Source organism: Grampus griseus (genome assembly GCF_964374135.1).
Source record: "Grampus griseus genome assembly, chromosome: 19".
NCBI lineage: Eukaryota > Metazoa > Chordata > Mammalia > Artiodactyla > Delphinidae > Grampus > Grampus griseus.
Window position 1 is genome coordinate 10,371,560 of NC_139013.1, and position 27,431 is coordinate 10,398,990.

Genomic DNA, 27,431 nt, shown 5'->3' on the forward strand with positions numbered 1-27,431 from the left:
GGCAGCATGGCTAAGGTCCTGAAGTGGGAGCCTGCTGGAGTTGTTGGAGAAAGTGTAAAGGCCAGCGTGACTGGAACTGAGCCAGGAAAACGCTCAGGAGATGAAGAGAAAAGAGGAGGGGTGGGGAACAGATCCTTAAGTCCTTACAGGTAGGGGGAAAAAAACCCTCAATTTAAAAAAAAAAAAAGGATTCTTACTATTTTACTATTATTGACTACAAAAACATTTCAGACTCTTGAAGGGCTTGACAGGAGCTCCCTGGACTGTATAACGGGTTTGTAGCAACTATCTTTGCCCACAAGGACCAAAGGAGATGGTGGGCGCAAAGCGCTTGACAAAGGCAGCAGGCGCCCAGGAGGGTCCCCGCCGTTTCCCTCCGGATCCCGTTTTCACTGTCACTCCTGGACGTCAAGCCGAGCCCAGGGCCGGCCTTTCCCAAGCCAGCCACTCCCCACGCATCGGTGTCTTGGCCTCGGCCTCCGATCTGGCTTCTCGTCTCGGCGCCCCGCAAAAACTCGGACACGCACACTCTCAGAGCCCAGCCGGACCCCAACCCTAACTCTCTCTTCCTGTGTTGCCGCGTCCGGGTGTCCACCTTCCCTGAGGAGCTGGAACCCCGCCCGCGCCGCCGAGCCTTCTGGGAATTGTAGTCCAGGCTCGCCGAGCCCAAACGTACTTCCGGGTTCGGCCAGAAGCGCAGCCATTGTCCCGCGCGCGGACGTTTTTTGTCACCGCGCGCCTCGGCCCTTCGGAGGTTAAGCCCAGTGGCCCTGCGGATGCCGACTAGGGGAGGGGACAGAAGTAGCTTAACCCGAGTCTGTCGTGTGCAGCATCGGGGCAGAGAGTTGCTTAACCGAGCTCGTCTTGCCGTAGAGCCGTGCTGGGCACTGAGGCTGGGACAGGCCCTGCCTGGTCCTTGACCCAGTGGACGCCCAGGTTGGTGAGGGGCGGGGCAACGCCGGTGTCCCGTGCGCGCATGCGCAGGGTCTAGGCGGGCCGCTGGTATGGCGAGTGTGGGTGGGCGATCTGGGACCTGCGTGGGCGGTGCTTCAGCTTCGGGTCACAGAAGTTGGTGGTGATACTAGGGCAGCTGCAGATCACGGGACTGTGCTCTGCGCACGTGTGCGGGTACCTGGTTGGGTGTTGCTCTTAGGATGCTCTGGGGAAGCCCAGGTTGGTGGAAGACAGGCTATATGCACGGGTGTGGGGGAAGATCCTGAGAACCCCTCTTCTCCCTCATCCAAGGCTGGAGGAACTGAGAACGACTGGGTGATGATGTGCCCAGTTGCAGATTCTGGTTCTCGGAGGAGAGGGGCTCTGTCATTATTCCTATACTCTTGAGCAGGTGTTTGAGCAGGAAACACGAGATGGGAGGTGAGATTCTGGGTAGTTGACTCTAGGACCCTGGAGCAGACACCATTCTTTTTGCAGACCTGGGGGCGCCCTGGGTAGTGGACAGACTAAGTGGGAGTTGCAGTTTCTTGTTTAGGAGAGGCAGCGCTACTTCAGCGACCCCCCCCCGCCCCCCCGCCCCTCGCCGTGAGACTGGCTGATGGACTGCAGACTCCTAGTTTGACGGAGAGACCAGAGCCTAGAGGCAGGTTCTAAGCAGAGGGCTTCCTACACATGTTGGAGATGTCTGAATGGAAAGCAGGAACTTGGACCAGTGATCCTGGGACCCACGTTGGATAGTGCAGAGTCCTAGGACATTCAAGTTTGCTGAAGACACTGGGTGGCAGGTACAGATTCGGAGCCCAGGAATGACAAGCTGCAGCCGCTGCCATCAGATTGACAGCTGTTTGGGAAGGAAGTGGGATGCTGCCAGCATGATTATGAAGCGGGTGTCCCCAGGACCTTTGCTCGGGCTGCCTAGCTTGCAGGCGTGAGAATGCTCCAGGTGGTAGAGGAACAGAGTCTGGGCTGCAGATTTGGACCTGGAAGGGGTGGTATGCTAGGCGGCACCCAGGGGTTGACATTTGGGTTGGAGGAAGCAAAAGGACCCGGTTCCCATGGGGGCTGCTCTGTCGTGAGTTTGAGAACCCCCAGGCTGGTGAGTGCCCATGTCCTAGGCCTGATTCTGGAGTTCTCTGCTCCAGTTACTGTTTGGGTGTTCTGAAGCAATGGCGGTAAGCAGGCAGTGAGGCTGGGGACCTGAGAACCCTCACAGGGGCTGGTGGGTACTTGAGGTAGCCCAGGGAGGTTGAGGAACAGATTGGGAAGTGCAGCTTCTCGTCTTAGGAGCGGGAACTTGCACGGTGCCCCGGGCTGGCCGAGGGCCCAGGTCCTGGACGCAGATTCTGGGTGTGAGCCTGCACTGCGTGCGTGGGCATGCCAGCAGGAGGAGGGAACCTCGATGGGTGGCCCCTGTGCGGTGGCTGCTGGAGTAGAGGCCTGAGGGCCCCAGTTTGGAGCTTTGGGTTCTGAACTTGGGAGGGCCAAGGCCGCGCTCTGCACATGCACTGGTATTTGGGCAGAATGGGCGCATGGGCAGTCCTAGGACCCTGGTACTGCCTGAGGATGTCCAGGTGGGTGAAGGGAGTAGCTGCAGATTCTGGGCTGCAGAGGGGTAGGGCTGTGCCAGGTGCCCTCTGTGCACATGAGCAGGTACTTGGGTGAGAAAGGAGGAGCTGGAGGTGGGTATTAGAGGGCACTGGGGTCTTTGTGCCCCTGGCACCCCACTCACAGCCTGATGATGCCCAGGTTGGTGGAGAGACAGGATCTCCCTGAGCTGCAGGTGCCCAGGAAGATGTTTGGGAGGAGTCTGGGCAGGTGCGACTCAAGTAGGGGCCTGGGGAGGTTGGTGGGGGAAGCAGTTTGGGTGTGGGTTCAGGGTACAGCTGCATTGTGAACTCACCCTATACTGTTTGAGTGAGAATCCAGTGGGGCTGAGGGGTGGGTAAGAGGGAGAGATGGGGCAGGGATGGCGTGCGGAGGTGGGGGATTTGCTGTTCTAGTCTCCGACCCAGAAACATCGAGTTGGTACAAAGACAACTGAGGTCCACATTCTGGGCCTAGGAGGGGCTGGCAGGTGCTGGTGATTATCGGGCAGCCCCCGGTCCCGTGCCGGCTTTGTTTCTGACTCAGGCCTGAGGACACCCAAGTTGGTGGAGGAGCCAGGTCAGAATTACAAATTCGGGGACCAGGAAGATTTGGGGTAGGGGAGAATCTGGACTGGCGCTCTTCTGGTAGGAGCCCGCCCACCCTAGAATGGTTGAGGGACCGGGTCCTGGGTGCAGCTGAGCTCTGTGCTTACACTTGGCTGTTTGAGCAGGAAGTGAGAGGCAATCCACCCGACAGGTGCTGGAGGGTCAGGCTTGTCAGTGGATCCTGGGAGGGGCGGGGCTACGTCATGAACTTCATGCAATTAGTCACGCACGGAGGTTGAGCCGTCAAGCCCAGAGCCCTGCTGTTTGCCTTAGGAGGAGGTGCCGATTTGGGGCTGCAGATTCAGGTTGGGGGTCGTGGGTGCACACCAGGGGGTCCTTGATGTGCTGGGTGTTTGTAGGGGTCCCAAGGTCCAGTGGGATAGAGGGGGACTGATTCGTGCTGCAGGTTTTGGTGATGGACGGAAGGCCGCACTTGGGCACGTGGTGGGCTTCCAGGTCGGTGGTCCAGAGGCCCCAGACAGTGGAGGAGCTGCAGGCTAGAGCTGCAGAGCCTTGGCCTGGGAGAGGAACTGAGGGACTCTAGGTGCAAGCACAGCTGTTCAGGCAGGAATCTATCTGGGCAGGAACCTCTAGAAGCACAGTTGCCATGGGTACTGCATCCTGGAAGCAGAGACTAATCCAGGGAGGGGGGAGCCACAGTGGACCTGCACGAAGATGCTGTACTCAGGGCTTCTCCCCTTGCAGCTCGGGATCTCAGGCCCCTGCCCGTGCCTGGAGGAGAGCATGGAAGAGCGGGATGAGAAGCCCCCGGGACCCCTGAAGGCCAGCGCGCAGGTGAGTGGAGCTTCCCTTCCCTTGGGAGACCCAGAGCTTGTCCCCACCCATGCCCCACAGCCTGATCCCCTGGGTTTGGGACACTGTCCAGCTCTCTTTGCAGTGTTTTGGGGGCTTCTGGTCCCTCCCGATCAGCAGGCTTCTGACACACACTCTACATTTTATGGGGCTCCCTGCATTTCCTCACCCTCTTAACCCAAATAACTCTTTCTGGAAGGAATTTGGCATCCTGTATCCAAAGCCCTTAGCCAGCGACTCACAGCTTTGCTTGAGAATAAGCAATTGGAAAGAATGTTTGAGAACGTGCAATGCAAGAGGAGAGTTGAATGAGTTCTAGTAAAAGACCATGAAATGGAATTCACTGTAGCCATTGATAGGATAAAAAGATATTTATGATCTACGTTAAGTAAATAGCATTTTGAAATGATTAAAAAAAGGATGTAGTTTGCGTGTGCATAGAAAATACATTATATCAGTTAACAAAGATTATCTGTAGTTATGTTCCCAGTGACTTTATGTTTTTAGTTACTTATCTATACTTTTGTACTTCTGTACAACACATTTTAAGGTTAGGAAATTAATGATTTAAAGCATTTTCTTTGAGAACATTTCATTTCTTAAAGATGTTAAATTAGAATTTCACCTTTCCCTTCCTGGACAGTTCAATCCTGAAGCTATTAGGTGGGGCAGAGCCAGGTAGGCGTCTGCAGTTGAGGGAGGGCTGCCTGCTGTGGGGCGGCACAGCCTCATCAGGGTGATGAGGGCATCCATGTGTGAGGGCGTCAGTGACCCAGTGGGGTGAGGTAAGTGTCCACACGGAGGAGGAGGTTCTGGTTTGGGGTGACACGGTCAGCACAGGTGAGAAGAGCATCCAGAGAGGGGATGCCCCGGTGTGGGCAGCCCAAGTGCAGTGAGGGTGTCCACGCAAGGGGTGGTCCAGCTTAGGGTGTCCGAGCCAGAGCCGGGTGAGACGGGCACCCGTGTTGGAGGTGGGGTGCATCCTGGTGTGGCGTATCACAGGCTGAGCAGGTTGAGGGCATCTGCATGTGAGGGTGACTCGACGTGGAGTATCAGCTCAGACGAGGGCATCCACACGGAGTCCAAGGCCAAGTGACTCGAGAGTGAGTCCCTGAGAAGAGGCCACCTGGCCTGCAGAGCCAGAGCCCAGGCAGGGTGACGAGGGCCCCTTGGCAGAGGCCGGCCCCGTGTGGGGCAGCAGAGCCCAGGTGGGCCAAGGAGAACTGTGCAGGAGAGGCAGTGGCGGTGGAAATGGGAGATTAGTTACTTACAGGGGGGTCAGTCAGATAAACAGATCAAATAAGGGTCATGATGAAACCGCTAGGTGGCGTTTCGCGGGGGCTTCTTGGAGCTCCAGTTCTTTATGTCTCGGCGCAGAAAGAATTCAGCAAGAGGCAAACAAGAGATGAGGAGTGATTTATTAGAACAGGATGCTTGTGAGGCTTACAGGTGGGCAGGCAAGAGGGTGCCGTGCCCCCCAAATTTAGTGGGCTACAGTTTTATAATCAAAGGAATAGTGGGGAGGGGGAAAAGACCACCTTCTTCCTCATTCTTGAGTAGGTCTCACGCTTCCATCATCAGTTCTTCCTCCGTGTCGGGCAGGGGAGTTTTCTTGTCCCTACACGGTCAAGCCGGGTCTGTCACGGCGCAGTGGAAATGAGCAAAAAGGCGGTACATGTGCCGAAAATAGTAAATCATCTCAGGTTTTAGTATAATGCCACCTTTTCCTCATATTTTTGTTTTTAGTGCACACAGAGGAGCATGTCCTAGGAATCATTAACTTACTGAGCTCACTGGGCAGGATGTGGGTCTATGCCACCATTGTTTTATTGTTTGGGGGCATGTCTCATGCTTCTGTTGCAAAGCGAGCCCGCTTGGTTTTGTGGCTAAGCAAACCTGTTTTCTTGAGTGATCATTAACTTACAGGGGTCTCCCATACTTCTTTCTTTAGTTACAATCCCCTAGTGGCATTAACTATTTAATTATCTACTTTGACCCTTTACTCTGTCCTTATCAGTCAGTGGGAGGCAGGGTTCTCGCCATCAGCTGTGGAAAGACAGGACTTTGGAATGAACTTGGTGGTGATCAGTGGAATTGGAGGTATTGGGGTGGCTCCTGGTATATGTAGATGTAGAAATACGTACAGATGTTGTGTGCCTCTGTGTGTGTGTGTGTGTGTGTGTGTGTGTGTGTGTGTGCACACAGATATACACATATGTATTCCCTGTCTCTGTCCACTGTGAGGGCCTGAGAGCAGTGACATTCTGATACCAGTGTGCACCCCTAGTGCCCAGATCTCAACTTCTAAATATGCCACAGGTTTTATGAGTTTACTGTTAATGGGTATTTAGTGTTCCGTTTGTTGCTGTTATAGGCAGCACTGCTATAAATGTTTTTGATTATGTAAATGATTCCTTGTACACGTACACAAGAGTTTCAGAGAGAGAAGTTAGGCAAATATAAATTTACATAAGTTTGCATTCACATCTTTATCAAAAGTACAGGTAAAATGAGTTTTGCTGTGACCATTGGTATTGTACTTTAAGCCAGTAACTTCAGGTGTTTTCTGGGAATCCTAATGGTCCTTTCACCATCTCCTTCTATGTTATACAACTGAATTAGCAATCCACTCATGATGATTTTTACTTTCCTCAAGTATTTATTGATGGACTAACCAATGTAAGGCCCTGTGTGAGGTGCTGGGGAGAAAGATAGGCTCTCACAGACAGAAAGGCTACATAGATAGAAAAAGCAAAAACATCTTCCTTCTTGTATTAGTTATCTCCGGTTGCATCTCTCAAACTTAGCAGCTTAAAGCAACCAACATTTTTTATCTCACACAGTACCTGAGGGTCAGGAATCTGGGAGCAGCGTATCGGGGTGTTTCTGGCACTCGGGGTCCCTGGTGCAGCTGTAGTAAGTTGCTGGCTGGGGCTGCTGCCTTTGGAAGGCTTGCGTGGGTAGGGGATCCACTTGCAAGCTCACTCATGTGGCTGTTGGCAAGAGGCCTCAGTCCCACACCATGTAGACCTCTCCCCGGGGCTGCTCACAACACAGCAGCTGGTTTCTCCCAGAGCAAATGATCTGAGAGAGACGAGAGAGAGAGAGAGAGAGAGAGAGAGAGAGAGAGAGAGAGAGAGAGAGAGAGAGGAAGGGGGGGAGGGGAGCGGGAGCTTGCACACAGCCAAGATGGAAGCCACCGTGTCTTTTATCATTTGATCTCAGAATGACACACCATCGCTTCCTCTGTAGTCTGTTGGTCGCACGGACCTACCCTGGTACCAGGTGGGCAAGGACTACATAAGGCTGTGAATACCAGGAGGCGCGGCGGTCACCGGGGGCCACCTTGGAGGCTGGCTTCCACACTTCTCAACTCTGAACGGCCTCTAGTTCATTTTAATCGCTATCAGAAGACGCACGGGTGCTTTGGGCCTGGAGACGGTAAGGAGAGCCCTGGCAGAGAGAGACAACCAGGGAGCCCAAGTCTTGGCTCTGAATGAGGGACACTCAAGGAGAGACTGTATTGGGACATCACCTGAGAGGTTTCAGTGACTTACATACCTGGAGGTAACTCGGCCTTGAGGCGACTCTGAACCCTGCCTGCCTTCAGGGTCCGGCCAAGGTGGTGGCGGAGCCTCGCTTGTTCCCTGTCAGTTTCAGCATCAGAGCCGGGCAGGTTGTTGATGAGTTGGTGACCCCGTGCTGGAGGGTCTGTTCTGTCCATCTGAGGAAAGTTGAGAATTTTCATAGGTAATGGTGTGGGTTGGGAGAGAGAACTTTCTTGTGCATGAGAACTAGCAAGACCCTCCGGTCAGGAGGGTCTCTGAGAAAATCAGGCAGGGGAACCTTCAGCTTTTGGTTTGAATAGGGGTTGCTTTTACTCCCTCTCAAATTAGTAATTAAGAAGCTCTGTGCCCTCCAAATGGACCCTGTACATCACTTCCCTTGAGCCGAAATGTGAACTCTGCCCTACATCTCCTGTGGGCCATAAGAGAAATTAACACACCAAGGAGGGAAATTCTCCTAGTGCGATGCCTATTAGAGTTAATATCCTGAACCTCCTCACAGATGTAGGAGTTTCCCAAATACAAAGCTTGGAGAATTGAGTTCAGTAATCATTCTGTGATTTGACTGGAAGCTTTTTTTCCCCCAAGAACCACCCCCCGCCCCCTGAGTTAGGTATGTTTGGTCAACTCTGTTTACAGGAGAGCCAGTAGCAAATAGTCCTAGGACTGATTTGAGCAAGGGTTCACTGTGAAGGGGACAGGCCACTCCATGAGGGCTGTGCTTGTCTCTCTTCCTCGGCCCTGGATCACACATGTTTCCACTCATGTCGCAGAGAGAAGGGTTGTTATCTCTTGCCTGTAACTCTTCTCCACGTGGAAGTCAACAGGCTAATTCCTATTCCAATTCTGTAAAGTACACAAAGAAAAAGGAAACTGTTTCTTCATTACATGGAGAGGTGATTGTTGAACAAAAGGGAGACTTTTTAAAATGCTCCAGAAGGACATTATACTAAGTGAAATAAGCCAGACACAGAAAGGCAAATACTGCATGATCTCACTTATGTGTGGAACCTAAAAGAGTCCAACTCATAGAAGCAGAGAGTACAGTGGTGGTTGCCAGGCAGTGGGGGAAATGGGAAGATGTTGGTTAGATGTTGCAAAGGGTCAGTTACGTGGGATGAGTAAGTCCTGGGGAATCTAATGTACAGCATGGTGACTAAAGTTAACAATATTGTATTGTGTCCTCGAAATTTGCTGAGAGTTGATCTTAAGTGTTCTGACCATATGAAAAAACTCGTAACTATGTACAATTTTTATTTGTCAGGTATACCTCAGTAAAGTTGTAGAATAAAATAAATTGTAAATAGTGAAAAAGAATAAAAATAAAAATGCTCCAGAGCACACAGAAGTGGGAGTAAAGGCTTTTCATTCCAGTTATATATCCAAAACCGTGCGCTTATCTCTAGCCTTGTCACATTCAGACCACTCACGTTGTGCTCCTGGTCAGTACTGAGGAGAATACAAAGGTGAAAAATATACAGTTCTTTACAGTTTAGGATTCATGACCCAGGTATAGAGACATGGAATTAATTCGAGGAGAATGATTTTACTGGTACAGTTAGGGTCCAATAAAAACAGCTAAGAAACTAAGGGAAGAAGAGACAAGACTTTGTGCTATCTGGGAGCGCTTCATGGAAGAGGTGGCATTTGCTCTGGAGCTTGAATGATCAGATTTTGAGCGATGGGGCCATGGAAAGGGGAGGAGTTCACATCAGGCAATCAGTGTTTGGACCATCTCTGGTGAACTCCATGGACTTCAATGAGTTTACGAAACTTTATTACCATTTATTTCTGTGTGGGTAAAATTGACATGTCACTCCCTTCAAAAGAGTTTAGATAATTGTGTGAGACAGTCTGTGTTGAAGTACTCTGTGTGTTGTTAAACACATAGGTATTATCTGAAGGAAACTGCAGGAGCTAAGATGTAAATACAGGAGACATTCCTAAAATGGTTGGTAATCCGAAGTGGATAGAAGGAGTGGGTGGGTGTAGGGGTGTGTGTGTGTGTGTGTGTGTGTGTGTGTGTGTGTACATACTTTTGAGACAACACGGTTGTTTTGTTTTGTTTCTTTGACCGCACTGTGCAGCATGCAGGATTCTAGTTCCCTGACCAGGGATCGAACCCAGGCCTCCTGCATTGGGAGCGTTGGAGTCTTAACCAGTGGACTGCCAGCGAAGTCCCGACAACATGGTTTTTGAGCATTTAGTTTGAGAGAGTAAGTTGGGGGTAGGTTCTGGAGGCTGATGCTTTTTCTGAGAAGAAAGGGCGCCCAACAGAGGTTTCTTCTAACCAGAGGAGGGACTTGAACTCAGCAAAGACTTGGTGCCTTTGGGGACCAAAGGACAGTGTGAAGGCTCAGGTAGCACATTCCGTGTGGTTGTTTTACTGTCAACACACGTTTGTGAAGTGGCTACCATGTGTCAGTACAGTCGGTCCTCCATATCCTAGGGTTCTGCAGATTCAACCAACCCAGGATCAAAAAAAATTTTTTTAATTCCAAAAAGTTTCAAGAAACAAAACTTGAATTTGTTGCTTGCCTGGCAACCCTTTCCATCACGTTTGCATGGCATTTACATAGCACTGACATTGAATGGGGTATTATAAGTAATCTAGAGATGACTTAAAGTAGATGGGAGGATGTATGTTGGTTATATGCAAGTACTGCGCCATTTTTATATAAGGGACTTGAACATCAGTGGATTTTGGTATCAGTGGGGGTCCTGGAACACCCCCCCCCCCAGGACACTGAGTGATGACTGTGCTGATTGAAGCACAATGAAACCATGGTAAATAGGAGAGAGGAGAGCTCAGCTCTTATGGAACCCACTCTAGTGGAAGTTGGATTTTTTTAAAAAGGTATAAATATATGTGTGATGCAAAGAAATGAAAGCAAAGTGGCGGAATTGACTTACGGGCTGGTGGCAGGGAAGGACATTTGGTGCAGAGAAGACCGTGAGCAGAAGTGATCTCCCTTTTGTTTTCCTTGTGAAAACTTTTAAATCAAAAGATGTTGAGAACAGTTTTGATTAAAGAGAAGGTGCATCCGTATTCCCCAAGTAAAATTGTTTTAGCAGTTGTGGCAGATAAGGAGCATTTTGGGGTTTTGTCTCTACTAGCACCTCCTGAGTTAGAAACATGAAGTCTTTCCGTTCTTGGCTTTGTTTCTTAGCTGGTCTTAAATGTTAAAAACAAACAAAAAACGTGAAAGATTATGTAATAATTTAAAATACAGGCCAGTGTTTCTAGGTTTTCCTTTCTTGAGAAACTTCTCATTTCCCAGGTAGTTTTAGATTATAGGATGAGTTAACTTCTGGCCCTTAAGTTGTTAGAATTCAACGTCTGCCACTTTTGTAGCAAGAAAAAACAGCTTTGGTGTTGTCACACATTAAGAATGCGATTTCTCTTAGTAACCGAGTTTCCATGATATTTGAGTCCGTTAGCAGTTTGGGGTCAAAACTTGTGGCTCCTTGGGGCTATCTGTAGTTTTGTTGTTGTTATTTTAGCCTTGTGAGTTAGATTTGTATGTTTTTGTTCCTTGGCCTTTGGAGCTATTTTGTAATGCCCAGGCAGCCATGTTAAGGCAGTTTAACCATCCTGGCATTTGTACTCAACAGTAATGCAGGTAATTAGCAGTTAAGCTTTCACACTGGGCCACCTTTACATTGCAACAACTCCAGTTCATTAAATACTCAGCGTTACCCTTAGTACCTGCCCAGGAATTAGGTGTTTTTAGGCTTGGAGAAATCCTTTTCTGACTTTAAGCTAGCTACTTTTCATGACCCTTCCCAATGCAATGGTGAAATTTTATCTAGGTTGATAAGGGAGGGAAATTGGCACACCTGTGAAAAGTACAGTAGTTTATCTCCTTTTAGTTTATGATTGAGACTGAATGATAACTGAGTTATAATCAAGAATCAACAGTAAAATCATCCCTCGATATCCGAGAGGGATTGGTTCCAGGAGTCTCCATGTATACCAACATCCTCAGATGTGGTTACACATTCATGGATTCAACCAACCAAGGGTTGGGTAGTACTGTTCGTACTTATTGAAAGAAATTCACATATAAGTGGACCCGGGCAGTTCAAACCCATGTTGTTCACGGGTCAACTGTACTTATTTCTCAGTGTTTGAAGATTTAAGAAGGAACAAAGTACACAGGCATACGCTGGAGATACTGCGGGTTCGGTTCCAGACCACCGCAGTAAAGTGAATATCGAAATAAAGCGAGTCATGTGAATTTTTTGGTTTCTCTGTGCGTATAAAAGTTACGTTCACGCTATACTGTTGTCTCTTAAGTGTGCCAGAGCATTATGTCTAAAAAATGTACATACCTTAATTTAAAAATACTTATTGCTAAAAAAAATTGCTAACCATCATCTGAGCCTTCAACAAGTCATATCTTGTTGCTGCTGGAGGGTCCTGCCTCACTGCTGGTGGCTGCTGACTGATCAAGGTGGTGGGCGCTGAAGGTTTGGGGAGCTGTGGCAATTTCTTAAAATAAGACAACGATGAAGTTTGCCTCATCCATTAACTCTTTCTTTCTCGAACAGTATTTCCGTGGCATGGAGTGCTGTTTAGTAGCATTTACCCACAGTAGAACTTCCTTCAAAATTGGAGTCAATTCTCTCAAACCCCGCTGCTGCTTTATCAACTACGTTTATGTCATATTCTAAATCCTTTGTTGTCATTTCAGCAATATTCTCAGCATCTTCACTGGGAGTAGATTCCAACTCAGGAAACCACTTCCTCTCCTCATCCATAAGAAACAACTCCTCATTCATTAAAGTTTTTCCATGAGACTGCAGCAATGCAGTCACATCTTCCGGCTCCACTTCTAATTCTAGTTCTCTTGCTGTTTTCACTTCATCTGTGGTTACTTCTTCCACTGAAATCTTGAACCCCTCAAAGTCATCCATGAGGGTTAGAATCAGCTTCATCCAAACTCCTGTTAATTAGCAGGAACTCCTGTTAACATTAACTCCTGTTAATGTTGGTATTTTGACCTCTTCCCATGAATCACGAATGTTCTTAATGGCATCTGGAATGGTGAATCCTTCCCAGAATGTTTTCAACTGACTTTCTCCAGATCCACCAGAGGAATCACTATCTATGGCAGCTATAACCTTATGAAATGCATTTCTCAAATAATAAGACTTGACAGTTGAAATGATTCCTTGCTTCATGGGCTGCAGAATGGATGTTGTGCTAGCAGGCATCAAAACATTAATCTCATCGTACATCTCCATCAGAGCTCTCAGGTGAGCAGTAATTTTTTTTTTTTTTTTTTTTTGCGGTACGCAGGCCTCTCACTGCCGGGGCCTCGCCCGTTGCGGAGCACAGGCTCTGGACGCGCAGGCTCAGCGGCCATGGCTCACGGGCCCAGCCGCTCCGCGGCATGTGGGATCTTCCCAGACTGGGGCACGAACCCGTGTCCCCTGCATCGGCAGGCGGACTCTCAACCACTGGGCCACCAGGGAAGCCCAGCAGTAACATTTTGAAAAGAATCTTTTCTTCTGAGCAATAGGTCTCAACAGCGGGCTTAAACTATTTGGTAAACTATGTTGTAAACAGATGTGCTGTCATCCAAGCTTTGTTCTTCCATTTATAGAGCACAAGTAGAGTAGATTTAACATAATTCTTAAGGGCCCTACGATTTTCAGAATGGTAAATGAGCATTGGCTTTAACTTAGTCACCAGCTGCCTTAGCCCATAACCAGAGAGTCCGTCTGTCCTTTGAAGCTCTGAAGCCAGGCATTGACTTTTCCTCTCTAGCTATGAAAGTCCTAGATGGCATCTTCTTCCAACCTAAGGCTGTTTTGTGTACATTGAAACATTGCAAATCTGTTGTGTAGTGTAGCCTTCTTCATGAGTTTCTCAGCTGGATCTGCTGGGTAACTTGCTGCAGCTTCTCCATCAGCACTTGCTGCTTCACTATGCACCTTTAGGTTACGGAGGCGCTTCTTTCCTTAAGCCTCAGGAACCAACCTCTGCTGGCTTCAGACTTCTCTTCTGCAGCTTCCTCGCCTCTCTCAGCCTTCACAGAATTCAGGAGAGTTAGGGCCTTGCTCTGGAGGAGGCTTTCGCTGAAGGGAACGTTGTGGCCGGTTTGCTCTTCTATCCAGACCACTCACACTTTCTCCATATCAGCAATAAGGCTGTTTCTCTTTCTTGTCATTCGCGTGTTCACTGGAGTAGCACTTTTCATTTCCTTCAAGAACTTTTCCTTTGCATTCACACCTTGGCTGACTGTTTGGCGCAAGAGGCCTAGCTTTCAGCCCGTCTCAGCTTTCGACCTGCCTTCCTCACTAAGCTTAATCCTTTCTGGCTTTTGATTTAAAGTGAGAGATGTATGTACGACTCTTCTTTTCACTTGACGACTTAGAGGCCATTGTAGGGTTATTAACTGGCCTAATTAAATATTGTTGCGTCTCAGGGAATAAGGAGTCCTGAGGAGAGGGAGAGAGACGGAGGAAGGGCTGGTCAGCGGAGAAGTCAGAATATACACAACATTTATGGGTTAAATTTGCCCTCTTATTTGGACACAGTTTGTGACACCTCAAAACAATTACAATAGTAACATCAAAGATCACTGATCACAGATCACCATGACAAGTATAATAATAATGCAGAAGTTTGAAATATTTTGAGAATTAGCAAACTGTGACACATAGACATGAAGTGGGCAAATGCTGTTGGGAACATGGCACCAATAGACTTGGTATCTGTGAAGTGCAGTAAAGTGCAATGAAATGAGGTATGCCGGGGGAATTCCCTGGCAGTCCAGTGGTTAGGACTGTACCTTCACTGCTGAGGGCGTGGGTTCAATCCCTGGTTGGGGAACTAAGATCCTGCAAGCCGTGGCGAGGCCAAAAAAAAGTATGCCTGTCCTTGAACAGAATGTCATTTGACAGGATGAGTCATTGTACTCAGTAGTAAAAACTTCAGGAAGCCGCAAAGAAATTATCTTGTTTCAGAGTGATTTTTCCAAGAGGGAAACATTTGTTGCTGTTTGGTAAATATTGAATTAAGGAAAAGAAATGTCATTTAAAAATGGATACCATGTTGAAACACAGACTGTGAACCTGTACCTCAATTCTGCTTTTCCAAAATATAACTGCTTTTAATGCTTTTGAGACTGTCCTTCTGGACTTTTCTGGGCATGTTTATATTTTATAAAAATTTATTCATGGTCTATATACGATTCTTAATTTTTTCACTCCACAATATATTGTAGACATCTTCTGTCCTTTATATGCATCAATCCATGCAAATCTATCTTTTCTTCTCTTGGCTGCAAAATAAAATTCAGTTAATTTATTTAACCATATTTAACCATATGCATTATTTAAGCATAATTTATTTAACCAGGCACTTACTGATGGACACTTAATCTCCCCTCCCATTTTTGCTATGATAATGTAACTCTTTAATGAGATTTCTTGTACATACATCTAAGTGTTCTTTCTTTCCTTCTTTCTCTCTTTCTTTTCTTTCTCTCTTTCCTTCCTTCCTTCCCTCCTTCCTTCCTTCCTTCCTTCCTTCCTTCCTTCCTTCCTTCCGCATGTTTTGCAGGATCTTAGTTCCCCGACCCGGGATTGAACCTGTGCCAGGGCAGTGAAAGTGCTGGGTCCTAACCACTGGACTGCCAGGGAAGTCCCTAAGTGTGCTTTCTGTTATTTCCTAAGGAAATACTATCAAGAAGACTTACTGGATATTACATTTTTAAAATATTGCCATTAAAAAAAACAAAAATAAAAGCAAAGAGTATATGTAAAAATGGATGAAATCTGGATAAAGTCGGTACCTGAGTTAAAAATGTTGAACCGATATCAGTTTCCTGGTTTTGACAATGCACTGTGGTTACGTGTGATAGTATCATTGGGAGAAACTGGGTGAAGGGTACACAGGAACTCTCTCTGTTCTGTTTTTGTAAATTCTTGTGAGTCTTAAACTATTTCAAAATAAAATGTTATTTTAAGAAATATATTGCCAATCCAGGGAGCTTGTATCAACTTAAACTTCCACTAGGAGTATATGAAGCTCTTGACCCGTGGGCCACCAGGGCAGGAGCCATTAGCAACAGGCCGAAGAAGCAGTCCATGTGGTTGGGATATTGGTTACATACAGGGGTTTGAGCAGATAAGTAAATATAAATAGGATAATGGGACGCAGAGAAGGAAGGTACAAATATAGAAAGTGGGAAGGCTAGAATTGTTGAATTGTAATTGGAATTATTGCTGTGAATTTAATGGTCTCTAAGGTATAGAGGTGTCATAGAAATAGCGATGTGGTTTTATCTGATTGAAAGAGATGAGCATCTTTTTGTATATTCACTGGCCATTTTATTTCTTCATAGTTGAGTTGCCTGCGCATTTTCCTTTGTCTATTTTTCTTTCTTTCTGATTCGGAGGAAATCTTAACAACATAGATTCTTATTGGTGGTGCCTTTATCGGTGGCACTTTTTGCCAAACATTTTATGAAGTTAATTTGTTGATCTTTGTCTTTATCATTCTTTGGTCTTGCTGTATTACGTGTTATTTCCGTACAATTCCGTGATCCAGGAATTCAGGCAGGGATTTAAGCTGGACAGTTCTTTTCTTCTGCATCGTGTCTGGGGTCACTCAGCTCCGTTCAGCTGGTAGCTGGGCTGGTCTGGAAGATGCACAAAGACATCATGCTGTTTCTGATGCCTCTTCCTCCTCCAGATGTCCCCTCTCTCTCTCCACATGCTCAGCTTGAGCTTACCAGTGGGAAGGAGCAGAAGTTTGGTAGGTGGGATGTGTTAAAACAGATGGCCTGTCAAATCCTAGCCAACTCACAGTGGGAGTTTTGAGCCATGGCTTAGCTCCCTGATTATTTTCCTTTTTCTCATCTGCTTTGCCTTCTCAGGACTGTCTCCTTCCTCAGGAAATTATCGTCAAGGTCGAGAGAGACGATGCCGGGTCACTGGCCGTTGCATCCCAGGTGAGTTGGACAGGGCCTCTGTCTTCACCTCGAGAAATGTGCATGGCTGGTGGGTGGCAGAAGCCACATTGAAGTGAACTGGGAAGTGAGTAGAAAATGGGGAAATAGAGATAAGAGTGGGCAACTTTTTATGAAAAGTTGGTTATCTATAAAAGATTGAAGAGAGTGATAATTGCAAGGAAATCTGAGGTTGGGGTTGTTGTCTTTTATCCCCTAAAGGCTTGAAAGGATTTGGCTCGGTTTAAATGGTTGCAGGAAAGAGTAAGTGAAGGAAAAGAAGTTAACGGTCAGGAGAGAGAGGAGATAAAACTATAAAGCAGAACTCACAGATACAGAGAACAAACTAGTGGTTACCAGTGTAGGGGGGTGCAGTAGAGGGGTGGAGGAGTGAGAGGTACAAAGTATTGGGAGTAAGATAGGCTCAAGGATGTATTCTACAATGCGGGGAATAGAGCCAATATGTTGTAATAACTGTAAATGGAAACTAACGTTTCAAAATTGTATAAAAATTAAAAATAATTTTAAAAAGAAGACAAAAGCAATAAAGCAGAGTCCTTGATTAGTGCCAGGGGAATTAATTCAGAGCATATGTGAATGCATTAACTCTATTAGAGGAAGAATGGCTCATATAAGAAAAATGAGGTTGAGGGAATTATCTGAAGGCTTGTGTTTTTCTCTGTGAACAGTCAGGTGAAATTATCTTTTGAGCATGTGGGTGGGACTTGGAATGGAGAGATGTTTGACTAGAGTAGAGAAGACTTAAAATAGTAATTTGGATTATGAGAGACAGGCTGCTCCAGGAGGTATAATAGGGTTGCTGGTCAGTCCGAAAAGCTCATTCTGAGATAGTGACTGTTTTTAAAATTTATTTATTTATCTGTTTATTGGCCGTGCCACACAGTTTGTGGGATCTTAGTTCCTCAACCAGGGATTGAACCCGGGGCCTCGGCAGTGAGAGCACAGAGGGATTCCCGATAGTGACTGTTAATAGTACTCTATTCAGTTGCTTTTGTGGATTTTCTTTCCCTGTGGCATTCCGTAACCTACTTTCCATGGAGAGCAGATTTGACATTCAGATTTGTTTAGTTTTTGTAGCCAGGTATATTCAGTGGAAGCCGCATAGGTCAGGGTAATATTTGAAAGAGAATTTTTGAATATATCAAATAGAAAGATTAAGGTGAGTGATCCACAGGCTCTCACCTGAATAATGAAGATGGGAAAGATAAAAGAGGATGCCAAACAGAAAGGAAAAGACTACAGACTGGAGGATAGTGATAGTAGATATTTTAGTAAAGGCCCCAAACCAGCAGAGAATGAGAGGAGTAAAGGGAGTGATTAAGCAAGTAAAGTGGAGAATTCTGATGTCATAATGAAAGAGTGAGCGCTTCTGGGTGTGCGACTTGAGAGGTGGAGTACTTTATGGTGATTTCAAGATCTGGGGTCTCACACTAAGAATGAGGGGCTGGGAGTTGGGCTGGCCATATGAGTTGATGACTGAGAACATAGTCTGTGATGTTAGGGAAACTTGAGGTTGCATCCCAGTCACTAACCTTAGGCCTACGTGTTAATTTCTCCGACCTTCTAGCTCTTCATCTGAAAAATGTTGCTGCTAATGGTATTTTCTCACAAGGGGCCTTGTGAGAATTAAGTGAGTGATAATTTATGCAACATGCTTAGCACACTGCCTGATACCACATAGTAAGTGCTTCATGAAAGTCAGTTATTTTTATATTATTACCAGAGAACTCTACACGTGGATGCTATAGACTGCGCAAGACGAGACAGTACACGTTCTTGAATTAGCGGATAAATCCTGGGTATTATAAATCTTCAGTGGTTGGGGGCATGGGTGGTGTTCAAGAAGTTGGTACAACAAAGCTCCAAGAAGTGAGGTAAATGGCATGAATTTCAGGGTAACTGGGAGCACACACACCCTCCTCCCCCTCTGATGCTGAGACCCCTGGGATGGGAGAGCACGACCACCCTGAGCCTGTGAGGACTTCAGAGGAGGGAGTCCTCAGGGGGGAAGTGTAGGTTTCTATTAACACAGGGATGTAGAGAGAATATTTGGTGAAGATGTAGGATTTCTTTTTTTTTTTTTTTTTTTTGCTGTGCTGGGTCTTTGTTGCTGCATGCGGGCTTTCCGTAGTTGCGGTGTGCGGGCTTCTCATTGAGGTGACTTCTATTGTTGTGGAGCATGGGCTCTAGGTGTGTGGGCTTCAGTAGTTGCAGCGCGTGGGCCCTAGAGCGTGTGGGCTTCAGTAGTTGTGGTGCATGGGGTCAGTAGTTGTGGCTCGTGGGCTCTAGAGAGCAGGCTCAGTAGTTGTGGCGCACGGGCTTAGTTGCTCCACAGCATGTGGGATCTTCCGGGACCAGGGCTCGAACCCATGTCCCCTGCATTGGCAGGCGGATTCTTAACCACTGCGCCACCAGGGAAATTCTGGATTTCATTATTATAGAAGAAGAGTTGCAAGGGCACAGTTGAAGGGTTTGGGAAGAAATTTTGAGGACTTGGGTGTAGGGGACAGGTGAGAGGAAGAATAGAATAAGAGGGATAGAAGTTCAGAAACAGGCAGTATCCACACGCTGAAGGACCTTTTCAAATGGGTATGTGATGGGCCTTGTGAGATTCAGGTGAGAGGAAAGGATTTCCGTCAGAATTTGAACCAGGATTATTTTGATATATTACAGAGTCTACTGATATACTGTTGATTCACTTACTGAAATAATTTACCAAATATATAATTAGTCTATACTATACACCAACACTGTACTAAGCTCTGGAGTTACTGCCCTCATGGATTACAGCCTAGTGACAAAGATGACCATTATGCAAGTGATAAGAAAGCATCGTGAGTCTTATGATAGAAATTCCTGGAGCTTTGAGAACATATAGCCTGGGGTGCAGTGGGGGGTGCTAATCTAGTCTAGTATTATTTATTTAACATTTGAAGAAGTTTGATATTAAAGGGACCTACATTAAACAGTGAAGGGGAGTGTTTATTAAAAGGAAGCATGTATTGGAGGTTGAAAAACAGTACGTATAGATCCATGTTCAACACGGGGCAGTTTGCAAGTGATATTTCTTTTCTTTTCTTTTTTTTAAGTATTAGATCAATGTTTTTATTAAGATCTTAAAAAAAATATGACCTGAAAGAATAACACATATATTTGTAGGTTCTTCTGGCTGAACTTTCTGTTTCTTTAAACTGCTGCTTAAAAATATTTACCTAATTGTTATTACCTATAAACAACATTGTGGTTCTGATTATTTTCTTTGACTCAGTTCATCCTTGTAAGATCTTCAATCCTGAAGAAATGGCACAAAACGAATAATGAGAAATAACAAATGATATTTCTGAATCCCATTTTGGGGTAACTGTGAAAACCTTTGAGATTTTAGTGAAATTTATGGGCCACAACTTAGAAAAAGGTACAGCAGCATTTTGCATGGAGTTTCTTGGGATTCAGGGACTTCGTGTCCTATGCATGAACCACAGCTTAAGAACACCCCATTTATTTAAAAAGCCTTGGCAAGTGGCATTTGACTTCTGTGGTTTTTGCTGCCTTTGGGTAAGGACAGATCACCTCCAGCACTTTTTTGGAACAAAATTCTTGCCCAAAAATCTTAGAAGGAGGTTCTTTCCTGCTTAGAGGAGGCAGTCCAAGAGACCCCTTTTACATGGCAGTAATGACAGGCCCTATGGTGCAGCTCATAGTGTGGACAAAATAGAAATGTTTTCTGAAGACTTAAGAATTCAGGATAAAGGTTTCATTGGCTGTCACTTATTTTTTGAGGCTCCTCAAACCTAATCATCCTGATAATCATTCCCAGCCTTTGTTTCTTTTAGTAAACTCTGGTAATGGCTTTTCATGTATCATTACAATTAATTCACTCAACAGCACAATGAATTGGGTATCATTAAGCCTAATAAATAGAAGTAGTATAAACTCACCATTAATAGATGATCAGATTAGATATTTTTTTTAAAAAAAATCAGACATAGGCTCTTAATAGATAAGAAAACCCACGTCTCTTTTCCATATCCAGTGCTCTAAACCTGTACATACTACCTTTCATTAAGGCCCACATTTCATTTTCTGTCTCAAGCATCAGTAAAGCCTGTGTGCCAAATCTGGCCCATCACCTGTTTTTTGAAAATAAAGTTTTATTGTAATACAGCGACATCCATTTGTTCATGTATTTTCTGTGGCTGCTTTCTTGCTATAGCAGCAGAGCTGAGTAGTTGTAATAGATAGAGACTGTATGGCTTGCCAAGCCTAAAATATTTGCTCTCTGACCTTTGAGAGAAAAAGTTTGCTGACCCTGTTCTGTTAGTTTCTCAGGAATTTGGAGGGAATTCCTAAGTAGGAATTCTATATTCACCAATGCAAAAATCAGAATAAGCATTTTCTTTAAGGTCAACAAGAGAGAAAACAGTTTACGTCAGTTCTTAGCTGGTGTTCTTCTTTGGGGTTATATAAATAGGTCCAGCATCCAAAACCCAAAGGGGCTCACCTAGAAGGTACCTGTATCCCTTGACTAGAATCCTTTGAACGTTGATCATCTCAGGACAATTTCCAGGCCATCAGGTTTTCTTTCTTCCACCTGTCAAACTTTTCCTCTGTGAACATTGGAAGGAAATGATACCCCACTGAGCAGGAATGTGTGTCCTGTTTTAGGAAGGAGTGAACTTCCATAGAGTGACTGTGGACTTCACTCAGGAGGAAGAAGGCACTTTGAACCCTGCCCGGAGGACCCTGGACAGAGATGTGATCCTGGAGAACCGCAGGCACCTAGTCTCTTGGGGTAAGAGTACAGTCCCCTTTAATGAAGTCTATGTATTGAAATGATTTCTCATTTCCATTGATCAAGAGCTAGGGAATTCAGAGGCCAGAATGATTTTGGCCACACATAGATTGCATTTGTGCTTTTTATTCCCCAGTGAAGATTTAGTTTTAATTTGTAGGGTAGCAAAGGTACAGATTCTTGGGTTTGAGCTTATGCAGTCTTCTTGGCTCCTAAAGGCCAAGGACTGGGACCAAATTCTGCAGTGATTTTCTTTTGTCCCCAGCCCAAATACCCAAAGTCCTGTATCTTTCCCTATCGGCTTTTCAAACCAGATGCAGTCTCCTAGTTGGAACAAGGGGATAAGTATAAAAAGAGTTTCTCAACATGCATATCCAGGTGAGAAGCAGACATTTGGGAGTCATTACAGGTATAGAAGATTTGTTTGAAAAATCCCCATAGGGCATGCTGCATATTTCTCCATCTCGCACTCCTGGTGGACTTACACATCACCACTTTTTCCAAGTGTGCTTAATATTGCCTGGCCTAATAGCCGCCAAGGCTTCTGTTTATGAGCTAATCTTCATCCTCTCTCACTTGGAACTAAAGGAATTCATGGGGCCATATTAGCCCCAAATGCGGAACCTGGGATAACAGTGCCCCCATTATTTTTTCCTGGTTCACGAAGTAGTTTGACCTTGTTTTACTAACACAGACTGTGCTAGCAAGTTTCATGCCTCCAGAAATTTCTAGAAATGTAGACACTAATTTCTATTTCAGTGAACATATATCTAGCACTAAAGAAGGTAGAAAGGACCCTCTTTTTTTGCTAAGGATTGCAAAATTGTTTTGCAGTTCTGTAGATTCTGCATAGGGGATCTTGTTTTGGAATATGGAGATATTTGACATCTAAAGTCTTTTTATTCAGCAACACTAAGATTGAAATAGTTTCATATTAATGCCTTGTTACACTATTGGACTATGGTAGTTCTCTGCTTACTACTTCATCCCATCCTTTTGCTTTCTCAATTCATGTTATAGGTCCATAGCTGAAAACAAATCCACATATAATTGCATACTTTCTTGTCAGCTTTTATTCCCCTATTCCAGCTCTAACATTTTTTTGGCTAGGGTGTTTTATTTTGCTTCCTTCCAGAGTCGGCAACTGCACTTGGAAGAAGAGAATCAACATCAAAGCAGAGCATTTTTGGTGATGAACCATCCCACAGAGTGAAGATAGAAAGGTTGACAAGAGATGATCCTTGGTTATCTTCATGTGAAGAAGTTCAGGATTGTAAGGAGCTTTTGGAGAAGCAACAGGAAAAACAAGAAAGACTTTTGAAGGAAGTGACATTCACTCACAGAACAGCTATTAGTCATGAGAGAGCCTGCAAAAGTGATGACCTTGAGGAGAAGCGTGGTCCAAATAACAGTCTTCTTTCACCACAGATGATACCCATAAGAAACCATTTTCATAAACATGCTTCACATGTTAAATTGCATTATAATTCTATGGTAAACACTCATCAGATGATTAATGATAGTGAGAAACTCTGTGAAAATAAAGAATGTGGAAACCTCCCCCAGAGCATTCATTTTTTTCAGTTTACAAAAGCTCAAACAGAAGATAAATCCTATGGATTCAGTGACAGTATTCAACACTTTAGCCATGATAAACCCCTAAATCTACATGAGAAAATACATGCACAAGGAAAATCCTTTGATTTTAAGGAACACGGGCAAGTTTTGAACCACAGCATATCCCATAATGAACAACAGAGAATCCCTGTTGAAGAGAGTCAGTATAAATGTAATAAAACCTCCCAGAGTTCATCCCTTGCTCAAAACATGAGAAATCATTCTGAAGAGAAACCCTTTGAATGTAATCAGTGTGGGAAATCCTTCAGCTGGAGCTCTCATCTTGTTGCACATCAGAGAACTCACACAGGGGAGAAACCTTATGGATGTAACGAGTGTGGGAAATCATTCAGCCGCAGCTCTCACCTTGTTTCCCATCAGAGAACTCATACTGGAGAGAAACCTTATAGATGCAATCAGTGTGGGAAATCCTTTAGCCAGAGCTATGTCCTTGTCGTGCATCAGAGAACTCATACTGGAGAGAAGCCTTATGAATGCAGTCAGTGTGGAAAGTCATTCAGGCAGAGCTACAAACTTATTGCACATCAAAGAACTCATACTGGAGAGAAGCCCTACGAATGTAATCAATGTGGGAAATCATTTATCCAGAGCTATAAGCTTATTGCCCATCAAAGAATTCATACTGGAGAAAAGCCCTATGAATGCAATCAATGTGGAAAGTCCTTTAGTCAAAGTTACAAACTTGTCGCGCATCAGAGGAGTCACACAGGAGAAAAACCCTTTGAATGTAATCAGTGTGGAAAATCCTTCAGCTGGAGTTCTCAACTGGTTGCACACCAAAGAACTCATACTGGAGAGAAACCCTACGAATGTAATGAGTGTGGGAAATCTTTCAACCGCAGTTCTCACCTTGTTATGCATCAGAGAACTCATACTGGAGAAAAACCCTATGAATGTAATCAGTGTGGGAAGTCCTTCAGCCAGAGTTATGTTCTTGTTGTACATCAGAGAACTCATACTGGAGAAAAACCCTATGAGTGCAGTCAGTGTGGGAAATCCTTCAGGCAGAGTTCATGCCTTACTCAACATCAGAGAACTCATACTGGAGAGAAACCCTATGAATGTAACCAATGTGGAAAAACATTCAGCTTGAGTGCTCGACTTATTGTACATCAAAGAACTCATACTGGAGAGAAACCCTTTACATGTAATCAGTGTGGGAAAGCTTTCATTAATAGTTCTAAACTTATTAGGCATCAGGCAACTCATATTGAAGAGAAACCCTATGAATGTAACTAGTTTGGAAATCTTTCAGCCAGAGTATATCCCTCCCTCCTTCCCTCCTTCTCTCCCTCCCTCCCTCCTTCCCTTCCTCCCTCCCTTCAGCCCTTCATTTCCTCCTTCCCTCCTTCCATTCTTCCAGGATTACATGTATTGGAAAGAACTACTATGAAAACAATGTGTCTGGAAAAAGCTTTCAGTTAGCTCTCTGTTATTGTGTATCTGGAAATTTGTTCTGGGGAAGAAACAGAGAAAAACTATCACATATTTTACTTAACAGTTCCATGTTAAAAAATCAAACTTGGCCCTTATAACACATTCCCACAAAAGTAATAACTACTGGCGCCTTTCCTTGCAGAAAGCACTTCGACCTGACTTTGAGAGAATTACCATTAAATGGGCAATATGCTGTGGAGTGATTGCCAGTGAGGTGGACCTCTTTTCCAATAAAGGATAAATGAGAATGCTGATACCGCTGGGCTTGTTCTTGAGAAGGAAAATTGCTGTAGTTATTAGAACTTAGACTGGAAAATGGCATTTCAGTGTATCATTTTCCAACATGATTTCCCTAGCAGCTACTTAGTAATCAGTTTCATACAGCACTTTCTCTTATATGTGAAGATTTTGTAAAAATTAGGGAAATGGCTATGATATGAACTGAAAAATGCAGGGCAAGAGTATAGAACATTCATTTCTAGAACCATCATGATAAGATATTTGTGTTTGGATCAGGGTCTAAAGGGATTCTAGGTGTATCTGTTTTAATTTTAGGTTTATGCCTGTTTTTTTTTTGTGTGTATGCTTTTTTATAATACTAACAAATGATATGAGTAATAGTCAAAATAGTACAAACATTTCCATCTCTTTGACCATTTAGGAAAGACCTGACAGTCAGATAGCAAAGATCCCTCAGGGTTCTGAGAGTTCCATTTGGATTAGCATGAACAGGTTACTCCTTAGGACTTAGATTCCCAGGAATGTTCCTCATTGAGAATAAAATATTTCCCTGTGAATGTGGAACTGGAAATTTAAGCCAGAGGGACTGAGAATGCATGGGCAGTATGGAGGGCATATGGGCTTTTTTTAACCCATATATCAAAAGCAGTATAAAGGAGCTTTATTTTTAAGATTTTTTTTTTTTTTCTCTCCCCTCATGTAGTATTGTCTTTTCTTCCTCTGGGATATGTTCCCTAATGTGAGAATCCTCTGAATGGGAAGGTACTGCCCTGGCTAAGTGCTTGCCATCTAAATTAAGCACACAAGAATGCTTTTAGTGAGGTAATATTTGTAGCTTTTCATTGGTTTTTTAGATTTGGTTCGCAAGTCTTTCTGGCCTTTGCCCCTTATCATGAATTCTAATTCTGTGGATTGTCATGGACCTGAAACCTCTGATCCCAGAGAGTTATTGAAAAATAGGCTGAGAGTTGAACTGAGAGACCAGAGAATAGAGGTAAATTCCCTGGAGAAAGAAAAAAAAAAAAAACAACTAAAGTGATATCTAATAGGGGTTACCCTTAGTAAATTCTGTCCCCAGGATATGACCCTAAGTGGATTCATCTTTATGAGGGTTAAGCCAGAGAGTGCAGCACACCTCACAGTGACTGAAGTTCTGGGGGAACAGTGGTTGATAGCTGGAAAACTGGCTGCCCACCCCAGGAGAATCTTCAGTCAGTCCATGAATGCACAGATAGAGGAAGAGAAGGGGTTCTCCATGCACTGCCTTTGGGGGAGGACATAAAACTGTGAAAATGCTAATTTGGTAGTGGGACATGGTTAGGCTTCTTTTCCCCAAAATTGTAGATAAAACCAATACCAGTGCTAGGTACAAGTGGATGATTTTCACTGGGCATGTTGAATCTTACTTTGAAGATAGGAGACAGGAGACAGGATTGTACAAATGAGACTAAAGCCAACTGGGCTAAGAAGGAAGCCTGTGAAGATTTCAAATTTTGGAAGGGGTTTATCTCAAAGTAATCTTTTTAGTGTTAAAAATATTTCATTGAAAATGAAATTGATAAAACTGCAAAGAATTTTGAAGTGAGTATGTGTGTGATTGTGTGTTTATTGGCCAGGTTGAATATGAGTCATCTGTGTGCACTAAGTTATAAGTATTACATCAGTTCCTAGGTGGTGAATTATGGTTGCCAAGTGTTTTGAAGTAGGGTAGATCCACTAAATAAACAAAAATGTTAATTTCATTATTTGCTCAGTAATTTCCCTCTGTAGGAAAGGTATTCTTTTAAAAAATGGTCGACCAATAATGAAAAGTTAAAGTGACAGTGTGCTAAAAATACATAATTAAACCTCTGAACCTAAAATTTAGGTTTAAAAGGGGGAATCAGTAACTTGATTTTAATGACATATGTATGACACATATATAACCACATATGTCCCCTGCATAAAAATTTTTGTGTAAAATTCACAAAGTAAAATTGTACTTTGCCATAGCAAAATGTATAGAGATTTGACAGGCCAAATTTCTTTCACCATATTCCAGTAAAATTAGAAATAAGTGAAAGATGACCAAAGCGTTTTAAAATACATGGATGTTAAGGAATACTCTCTCTCCTAGAACTAATTTTTTAAAACGTTTTTATAGTTTTATCGAGATGTAATTGACATAAGTTTAACATGTACAGCGTAATGACTTGACTTACAAATATTGTGAAATGGGGACTTCCCTGGCCGTCCAGTGGTTAGGACTCCACACTGTCACTGCCGGGGCCGTGGGTTCAATCCCTGGTCAGGGATTAAGATCCCACAAGCACAGCCAAAAAAATGTATATATTGTGAAATGATTACCACAATGAGTTAACATCCATCATCTCATATAGATACTAAAAGAAAAAAAAGAAAAAAAGTGGGTTTTTTTTTCCTGTGGAGAGAAATCTTAGGATTTGCTCTCTTAGCAGCTTTAAAATGTACCATTCAGCAGCGTTAACTGTAGTCATCATGTTTCCTCCCACACTCCTGCTTAGTCTTCAGTACTTTTGTACTTTGTCCACCTTATTTTGTGGTTTGATGTTTCAGCTTATTCCTAGGCCTGACAAAGATAAACGTGCTTTTAATGTTTTTGTTTGTTTTTATTGTTTTATAAATTTATTTATTTATTTATTTTTGGCTGTGTTGGGTTTTCGTTGCTGCACGTGGACTTTCTCTAATTGTGGTGAGCCGGAGCTACTCTTTTTTTTTGCGGTACGCGGGCCTCTCACTGTTGTGGCCTCTCCCGTTGAGGAGCACAGGCTCTGGACGCGCAGGCTCAATGGCC

The 27,431-nt window shown here is 44.5% G+C and overlaps 1 long non-coding RNA gene across 1 annotated transcript; it reads left to right on the forward strand.

Annotated features, from left to right (window-relative positions):
• Positions 1-714: 714 nt before the first annotated feature.
• LOC309836805 lies at positions 715-24,482 on the forward strand. The gene is made up of 5 exons (XR_014298178.1): positions 715-936; positions 3,852-3,941; positions 16,420-16,494; positions 21,178-21,304; positions 22,440-24,482. It is a non-coding gene; the product is annotated as an uncharacterized lncRNA (long non-coding RNA).
• Positions 24,483-27,431: the final 2,949 nt, after the last annotated feature.